We start from the raw sequence: 9,746 nt of genomic DNA on the forward strand, positions 1-9,746 counted from the left end.
TGCTTTTGTAATTTGTTCATTTGTAATTTTTCTGTTCCTATTGTGAAGCGCTCTGACGCCTTCGGGTAAAGTCCGCGCTATATAAAAACGCATAAATAAAAAAATAAAAGTAAATGACGTGATGACGCATTGCCGGTCCTATACAGACAGTTCCCAATTCAAGATGGTCGGTAAGTTTGTTAGATGAGGGACAGTGGGTTGTATCTCCAGCCGATATAGTGTTTTTTCTTTTGGAAAGAGCACATTCAAACACACGATATGAGCACTACGGTCTTTTTATCTTGTAAAGAAAAAAGGAATTAATGCGTTGGCCATCTTCGATTGGGTTTATAGTCCCCGAACGAGGCGATGCTAGTCCTTCGTCCCCGGCGGTGACGTAACCCTCGCTACTGCCCCTGGTGGCGTTGTTCTCTTTCTCTCTGCTACTGCAGGATTCACGCTCTCCGGGTAAGAACATGGTCGGCCCTTCGTTCTCCCTCGTGGCTTTGCACGTGGTGGTGGGTTAAGAGAGGTGGGACGTGTTTTAATGGGGGGGAAGTAGCCGCAGGTTGTGGTCGCTTCTGAATGGGGGTGTGTTCTGTGAGAAGGTCAAGAAGGTCAGGAAAAGAGAAGTGGCATCACACAGCCGACTGTCATTAGGTGTTGGTCATACAGCGCAAATTCCTTATTCAGAAACCTAGAGGCCGTTATTTGTATTTTTTCTTTGTTCCTATTGAAAGAAATCGAACGCGTTTCCCTGATTGGAAAATGCTCACGGCCGTTTTAAATTCTTATAGTTGTTTGATATTGCCCTGTAAGGCTTGGTGGGCATCTGGAGAAACTTGCACATTGTAGTCAGGATATGGTTGACTCGGGCTGTAAGAGCCGGTGCACGAGCCGAGCCTTGAATATTTGGCATGTCAGCCTACAGCTGAGACATAGCTGCCAAGTAATCAGATTGCTGATCTGTGACATTAAGATATTTTCCTTGTGGTTAATGCGTGACATTCAAATGTTTTTCTGAATGACACCAAGTAATACTTTAGCGCAGTACTCATGCGAGTAAAACGAAAAAAAATCTGTAAAATATTGGGTGGCACCTTCAGTCATTCGTTATTTTTTTTTTACAACAACGGTGCATTCAGGGATTTGTCGTTTTGTTTTTAAAGCTTGCAGAAGGGTTAACAAATCAGAACGAGCTGAAAGTGACACATATGGCAGCAGCCCGGCTACATATTTCTGTACTTTATGGCTAGACAGGGTGAGGGGAACTACAGTTTTTTGTCTGCTGGTGTAAAATGTCAATTTGGTGTCACCTGCTGCGTGCATATGGTCAATCAATAAACCCCTGTTCCATTATGGGCAAGTTTACGAAGGCCAAAAATCAACAGTCCCATGTTTTTAACCACGCTCTCTGCTAAGTTACTACTGCTGCTTACAGTGCTGGCATTTATAATGAGTTATTGTTATTCAGTGAAAAATGAACTGAATAACATTTCCACTCAGATGGCTGTTTGCTCTGTGCCATATAAACATAGAAAAACTACTTTCAGCAGTGCAAATCTCTTAACAATACTACCAAACTTGGGGTTTTAAAATGAAAAGTAAAAATAATATGCTAAAAACAAACTGAGCAGATTGGAAAAGAAAAATACCCATTAAAGCAATATGTGTGTGTTTTTGCAAGTGACAAAAAAAAAAATCAAGCTAGGAACACAGCTGTTTCAGGACTTAAATATAGCAGTGGAGGGCAGAGAGACACTAAACAGCTAGCTGCTGCTAGCATTGAATCTCTCCTCAAGCACAGACAACCGGCTGTAAAGCACCTAGAGGAAACGTGGAGGGAGAGGGGCCCTACTAAATTTGCGGGACATTGCATTTCAGTCCAGTGATGTGGGAATATGCACTGAAATGAGTCAGTCAAACCTTCGATGTTTGGCACTTAGCAGGGCTGCAAATGTATTTATTTATGCGATTTTATATAGCGCAACCTTTACCCGAAGGTGTCAGAGCGCTTTACATAAGAACCAGTTGAAAAACATAAGGACTTAGGATTACATGCGTTATATAAAGGATACAAACAGAAAAGATTGCAAATGTACAAGATGTAAAGTCACACAAGGAGGAGATACAAATGGATATACTCTAAGAGTCACATAGGAATGGTAGAGAGCACAGCGGTCTATTGCATATACTAGTGATTAGAGTTATCTCTATATACATAGGGAAGGGATATGACTGGATATACTCTAAGAGTCACGTCGGAATGGTAGATATACAAAGGTCTACTGCATATACTAGTGATTAGAGTTATCTCTATATACACAGGGAAGGGATACAAATGGATATACTCTAAGAGTCACATAGGAATGGTAGAGAGTACAAAGGTCTACTGCATATACTAGTGATTAGAGTTATCTCTATATACAGAAAAGCACAGTTCCATGAAGTGGGGTCGGAGGGGGGATGCAGTCACAGCACCCGGGGGGGGGGGAGGGTGACAGAGAAAGGCAGGAAAGTGAGACACACGAGAGAGGGAAGCAGATAGTAATGAGTGAGACAGTGAGGAGTGTGTCAGAGGCAACAGGAGGGACAATAGAAAGGTTGCAAGGACAAAGGGGGAGGTCAGAGATCACTAGAGTGGCGGAGGAGAAAGGTAGAAGAAGAAGCGAGTCGTAAAAGAAAATGGCGAGGAGCACAAAGGTCCAAGTCTGAAAGTCCAGGAAGAGGGCTGCCATAGCCAGCAAGTCCGGGGGTGGGGGAGAAAGGCAGTCCGCAGTAAAGTCACAGCCTCATCATCCATGAGGAGCTGGGGCAGAGGAGATCAATCCGGAGACCAGGGGTCAGGGAAGAAAGACCTGAGCTCCGATGTCTGGGAGAGCTGGGGGGGTCATGCCTCGGGCCTCCGATCCTGAGCTCCGATGGCTGGGGGTCCTGGGCTAGGGCAGGGCACAGGGGAGCATGGTGCGCAAGATGTCTGTCCCCTCCAGGATTAGCCCGCAGCACAAGACCCCCCCCAGTCGAAGTAACAGTCGTAACAGCACACTTGATGAGCAGGCAGGGACAGCGGTAGCTGTGTATTGTAGGCGCCATCTTAGATTCAGGCATGGGTTCCGTGTGACAGAGCCATATGACGAGCTCACAGCAGCAAGCAGGGGCGCATGGTGGAAGTCGCGCTGCCACCCCCAGGGCTTTCCACACAACACCAGGTCCCAGTAGTCCACACAGTGAGCAGCGAGAATTATCAGCGCTGCTGGGTCACAGGCGCCACCATTGCTGAGTCAGGCAACCACATGGCACCCCCGTCGGACGAGCCCCTCGTAGCAAAACAGGTAGCACCTCTCGATGTCGCCTCTCGATGGCTCACCTCGGGTGCGGGAGTCGATGATGGGGAACCCAGGGCCTGGAAGCGTCGCCCTCCCCAGAGCCGATGTTCAAAGAAGATCATCAGCCGCCATTTTCAATCGCGGGCCGAGAGCGTCGGACGAGGGAGTTCCCGCAGGTGCCAGGGCAGGTAAGTGCTCCCAAGTTACACCCTACATACTGCGCTGAGCCTTGCGACCAATTTCAGCCCCCGGTGCTCCGGGGAACCGACCCTAGATGCTCCAGAAGTGCGCGCGGACCGGGAGACGAGCCGGAGCACAACCGCCCGGCTCGCCTCCCAGAAGTGACACCAAAGAACATGTTAGGAAAAAATAAGGTGCCTTCTAAATGCAATGAAATTACTTGCTTAAACACGCAGAAGCATCTCAACTTAGTAAATCAGAATACATGCTATCTATTGAAAGGGAAAGTTTTTAAGCATAAACTGAGGAAACTTTCCTGCTTCTGCTCTGTTGATATTGCCTTTACTAAACTAAGAGGCATGTCAAAGCTCATGCTTAAGCGGTATTTATTTATTTTGAGAGTTTATGTAGCGCTGGCTAGACCCGGAGGTATCAGAGCGCTTTACATAAGGTGTGAGAAGTTGGCCTGGTATATGATGTTCACTATTCTAGTGAACACCTTGCACCAGTCCAAACAACCCTTATGGTGATGGTTGTAAGTCAACCTTATAGACCAGCTATCCTAGTGGTAGCGTGGACAGAACAGTCTTAGGCTAAAAGACTCTTGAGGGCGTGTAAAGCCAGCTGTTTTACCATATGTAACCCCTTGAATACCAAATGAAAGGACACCACACAGGATATATATAAAATATATATGTATTTATTTACTAACACACTCCTCTGAACTCTTTATCAGATCAGAGGCAAAAGCACATAACAAGTTACTTAGTCAGAATACGTTAAGTTGCACAAAATACAGTTAGGCCCTAGGGGCGAAGCAAACCATATACTAAGAAAGTGGTATAAGTACCACGTCACAAGAAAAGGAAAGGCCTAGGGCCTAGAGAATCGCTGGGGCTACACTATCTGACCCTTAGGTTAGGAGTAGGAGGCCCACAGGCTGCACGTGCAGTGTCTTTACACACACGCGAGAGTCAATGTTAAGTCAATGGGAACTTAGAGTTTAGAAAAAGAAGAATTCAGGACACTTCCGGTCTAGCTAGAAGGAAACAACTAAAAACCTAGACACTTGGATAGTCAATACCCTTGGGAGCACAGAAGTACTCTTGTTACCTCACCTACAGAAAGCGGGTGCGTAGGTGTGAAGATGTGTCGGGTTTCGCCGTTGAAGTCTATGGAGCCTGTGAAGAAAGATGCTGCAGGCGACCAGGAGGAAGATGTCCGGGGGCATCCAAGGGTGGATCGAGGATGAAGAAGACCTGAAAGCAGAGGGGACAGAGTCTGGGTCACTAGCCAGTGACCGGGTGGAACCAGGAAGGAACCAGACGACGTCGAGGAGCAATCAGGTGCTGTCGTGAAGCTTGTCTCTTCAGCCACGCGGACCGAGAGGCGTCGGGGACGACCAGATGCTGGAGAGGAGCTGTCCCACGAAGGTTCTCGCAGATGGAGGGGTCGACTGCCGGATTGGAGTCAACAAGCCTTGGCAAAGGCAACCCACGCAGGATTCAAAGAAGGCTTCTGATGCAGACCAGCAAGGTCTGAGGTGCCTCACCTTTGCAGGGAGGCAAGGGCCAGTCTGGAGCAACCAGACCAGCGAGTTGGTTCAAAAGGATTGTCGTCACAGAGGCTACTAGCCAACGGGCCAGCAACCGGACAGAACACAAGCAGAAGGGCCCCACGCAGAACTCGTGGAGTGTGGAGGGCTGATCTTCGGTGCAGGTGGAGATCTGATTCGGGGCTTCTCAATCCCCAGTGCACAGCTTCGAGGATTCCTCAGGAGGTGCACAGTTAGCAAGTCGTGGACTTTTCAAGATGGCCGGTCCCACGTGTCTCGTCGCCTCCGCGGATCTCAGCTATGCTGCAGTCGTGAAGAGAGGGTCAGAGAGGTCTGGAAGTCTGGGTCTTGTCAGGCTCTGTGTTCGGGTTCCGGCGGGAACGAAGACAAAGCAAGCCGTTGATTTGCTGGATGGTGCCTGGTTGCCCAGGGTGGTCACTCCTTGGCCACAAGGGAGATTCTTCAGTCTTCAGCTTCAGCAGAATGTCGAAGGTCCAGAGTTTCGTTTCAAGTTTCAGTTCAGGATCAAATCTAAAGTCCAAGGACACAGCTCCTACCTTTTATACAGCTAAAAGGGGCTGGATTAGTTCCTAGGTCCCTCCTATGGGTGGAACCAGGAAGGGGGGTGGTTACACCCCCTTTCCTTTGTCCAGTTTCGCGCCAGAGCTGGGGCTGGAGTGCCCCAGCAACCGGTTTGAACTGGGGTATGCATGAAGCACCTAGTGTGCCTCAGGCAGTGTCTCAATCTATTCAGCCCTCCCTGTCCCAATACACAAAGTCCTGTCCGGGGTGGTGCTCGCACCTCTCCAGGCAGGAAACCTATTGTCCAAACCTCTGTGACTGGACTCCCAGCAGCAGGAGGTCAGACTTGTGTCTGTGGCAGCAGCGTCCATTTTGTGACGCTGGGGCTTTGGTTAACTTTAACCGGGATAGTCAGCAACAACATGTCTTATCCCTCTAGAAGGGTGGAATGCTACCCCCGTCGCCAGAATTGGCGAGGGGGTAGTATTCCAAAGCGTATGACACCTTACACGACATGTTTAGATAAAGCCAAACCAAAGTTAGCATTTAACCGCAAGGTTCATAATGCACTTAAGAGTATATGGTATGGCAATATCATAGAACAGCTATAAGGACATGGTTCCGAAAGCTGCAGACAGGCTCAGCTCAAGCTAGAGCACCATCTCACACATAACCAAGCACTCTGCCTCCAGGATTGTTAAGGCCTGCCATAGGAGTGACTTATAGGTTACTGTGTGTCTATATATAAGGTTAGATATAGGAATACTATACCTAAGCAAGGGGTGATTACACGACCTTGCCCCAGCTGAGTGATCAGCCAGTTGTCAGTTTGAGTGGCCAGCCAGGGGTGGCATAATACATGCTGCAGCCCCTGGTAGGCCTTGGTTACACTTATGCCCTGAGTACCTAGGGTACACTTCTACAGGTGCTGACAAGGTGAACCAATTCCCAATTGTTGTACCTAGAGTACATGGTGTGAATTTAGAGAGAGTGCATCTAGGCTGTGGGTCTGATTAGCAGGCCCACAGCCACATCTAAGTCGAAAACCAGTAAAGCAAAAGCAAAAAGTGGGGGTGACCATAGGAAGCAGACCCTACTCTCCTACATAAGGTTCCACAGAAATTACAAAATTACATCAGTTACAGGTTACATCAGTTACTAGAAAAACATTTCAAGAGAGTAGAAGACGAAATAAATGGAGTTTAGAAGGGTAAGGGGTAGGATGTAGATAGGTTGGAGAGAGGAAGGAGAGTCTGCCCAAAGTCCGGCTGGGTAGGTGATGGCCGAGGGGGAAGTCCACAGCCCGTCTCCTCTTTAGCTAATGGGTTGCTCCACCGGGGGTCAGCCAAACAGCTTGGTCTCAACGGGAAAACAATTAAAGAGCAAAGAGGAGGGATAAATGGATTGTAAAGGAGAAGGGGGGTGGAGAAAAGGGGTAATGTAGCCAGATTCTTATAGATGGAGCAACATTTCAGGCTATTAAATAAAACACAAAAGTTTCACACAATGAACTCATTTGGTGGAAGCTGTGAGATAACGAACGAACAGGTGGCTCTGAGAAATATAGTATTTGCCTAGGATCATACTGTTTGGGCAAGAAGGGAAGCTAGGCTTGATCCCAGGTTTTCAAGTTTCTCACTTTGAATTCAGTCTCAAGATAGGCGTCTCTTTCGTCTTTTACTTTTTTTAACAAATAAGTACTGTAAACTCAAAATGTCAATACAGAAAAAGAAACACTCAAACTTTCTAACAATGGCAGGTGAACTTGAGCACAATCATTTACATTTTTCGAATGCAACATACCATAGCCTACTGTCATTTATAAAGTACTTCTACAACCTGGCTCAGTCAACATAGGTAGTCATATTGATGTCGTCAATTTCTTATCATTATATCTTATAAGGGAACCCAGAAAGACCCTTTCCATACTGCAAATTCTGTTACCCCCATCTACCCTGCTCTGTAGTGTTTTTACCAGTAGCGTTGATTTCTAATAAATATCCTCCTAGGGCCCAATGTACGACCCTTTCATTTAGCGAGTCGCAAATTGGGCGCGTTGTGATTCGCAATTTGCGACTTGAAAAAGGGAATGTACAACAGTATCTCAGATACTGTTTGCGATCCCCAATTGGGTCGCAGACGACCTGCCTCTTTAATATTAATGAGGCAGGACGCAATTTGCGTTCTCATTGGGAATGGCCAGCGCTCACAGGGATGGGGCGCTGGCCAGCAGACCACCATGTCTGTGACTGCATTTTAAATAAAGCAGTTTTTTTTAAAGCAGTCCATTTTCCTTAAAGGAAAACAGGATGTATTTAAAAAAGAAAAATGAAACGTTTGTTTAATTTTTTAAGAGTAGGCAGTGGTCTGTGGGACCACTGCCTGCCCTTAAAAATATTTTTGCTGCCAGTCACAATATTAAAGGGGTCCCTTGGGGACCCCCTCCCGTTTGCGGGTGGCTTACCACCTTTTTGAAGTAGGTGGTAAACAGCGAGTGCTTTGCGACCGCATTTGCAGTTGCAAAACAATAGTACATAGAAGTGCGACTCGCTATTAAGAAGGGACGACCTTGGCATGCCCCTTCCAAATAGCGAGTCACAAACTCTATTTTGCGAGTCAGTAAGATGTTACCGACTCGCAAAATAGGGTTTGTACATTGCACAGATCTGTTTTGCGGTCGCAAACAGGCCGATTTCCTGTTTGCGACGCAAAAAACGGTTGTACATCTGGCCCTTAGTAGTGCCAAAATATCTCTGTGTCGGGAAGTACAAGGCAAAACAATGAGTCATTACAGTACCATTAGCCAAGTTTCCCAGGTACATATGTGATGTGCTACTTCAGTCTGGGTTTTATCTTTGTATACTGTAAATGTAATGTAAATGTATTGCGACTTATATAGCGCACGTATCACCCGAAGGCATCAAGGCGCTTGCCTTGGGAACCCGTCCTGGCTTTTCCCTGTGAGATAACCCCTACTGGGTATCCCCAGGGTGAAAGCCAGGCATCCCGCAGCGGGTGGGCCGTCTTAGTGGAGATTAAGCAACTATTGCCCAGAGTTGCAGCGTGGGACCCCATGATTAGAGTAGGCACCGAGGCGAGAATTATCGAGTCCGTGGACATTTTGGGTTCAGGACCCTGCCGCGTCGGGAATTGAACCCTGGTCCCGGGCCAGACCTCTGCATCAGGGTCTGCCGCTCTAATCAGTGAGCCACACTCCTCCACTGTGAGTTGTAGTCATGTTTTTTTTTAGGTCTCAACCTGACAATGCGCTTGCGCATTGCAGCTGTCGAGAAATGTAGAGGTGCAACAGGAAAGCTTACCAAGAGGGCTGTGGCAGGCGGATTACGCACAGTGCATGTGCTCCGTGCGCGCGCTTGCCATTTGCTCCTGAGCCTCGGCTTCAGACTTCAAAGAAATGCCTCCCGCTCCCCCGCCACACCAGCCACGTCACAAACCACCATTTGTCTGTGCGTCGCATCATCATATCAGACCCACCACAGCAATGCCGGGAGCTTCAGACTTCAAAGGAATGCTCTCCCCCGCCCCCCTCTGCGCAATGCCAGAGCTTGTTGTTAGTTTTACCTTCAGCACCCCCGCCGCAGGAACAGCGGTGAATGAATACTGCAACCAGTTATTTTTTAAAATTGTATTTATGTGATGTGTTTATCAAGTGAAACATTTTGTTTATAAGGGTTTCTTTGACAGATGCGGATTCATCACTTATGCATTCTCGTGCAGTTGTAAAGAAACATATGACACTTAACTAGCAAAGAGTTTATCAGCGAATCAGCAGCGTCATCAGCATCTTTGCGCACACTTCCGGCTGCCATCTGCTCTTCTTATCTGCTTCCTTTGCAATAGAGAACCTTTGAACTTCGTCAGAACCGACTTGAAAATCGCCAAACATTTATTTGTAATCAAAGTATGTATGCGTTCTTCCTACTCAGTAGAAACATTGCTAATGCACAAAACACTTTTATTAACCGTTTTCCTTTCTGAAGTAAATGTTGGGGCCTCAATAAAAGGAGCCATGCTTTTCATCGCCACATCTTCATTTCATGCACAGCAGATTCAAAGGCAGAACCGAACATGTCGTTGATGGAAATTTTAAGCAGATTGGCACATTCTGAAAAGACTGAATAATTTTGTTACTTATTTCCACTAGATGCAGCACAGTTGGTGTG

At 47.1% G+C, this 9,746-nt stretch overlaps 1 protein-coding gene across 2 annotated transcripts in view; it reads left to right on the top strand.

The window, feature by feature from the left end:
- Positions 1–373: 373 nt before the first annotated feature.
- The window catches only part of SLC25A39 (solute carrier family 25 member 39), a 232,635-nt gene continuing 223,262 nt past the window's right edge, over positions 374–9,746 (top strand). The window contains exon 1 of one of the 2 annotated variants that reach the window (XM_078645178.1): positions 374–447. The gene's annotated coding sequence lies outside the window, so the exon portion shown is untranslated. Of the gene's footprint in view, positions 512–9,746 lie in introns of both variants that reach the window. The other variant, XM_078645182.1, reaches the window with a different exon arrangement.

Source organism: Lissotriton helveticus, chromosome 5_1 (genome assembly GCF_964261635.1).
Source record: "Lissotriton helveticus chromosome 5_1, aLisHel1.1, whole genome shotgun sequence".
NCBI lineage: Eukaryota > Metazoa > Chordata > Amphibia > Caudata > Salamandridae > Lissotriton > Lissotriton helveticus.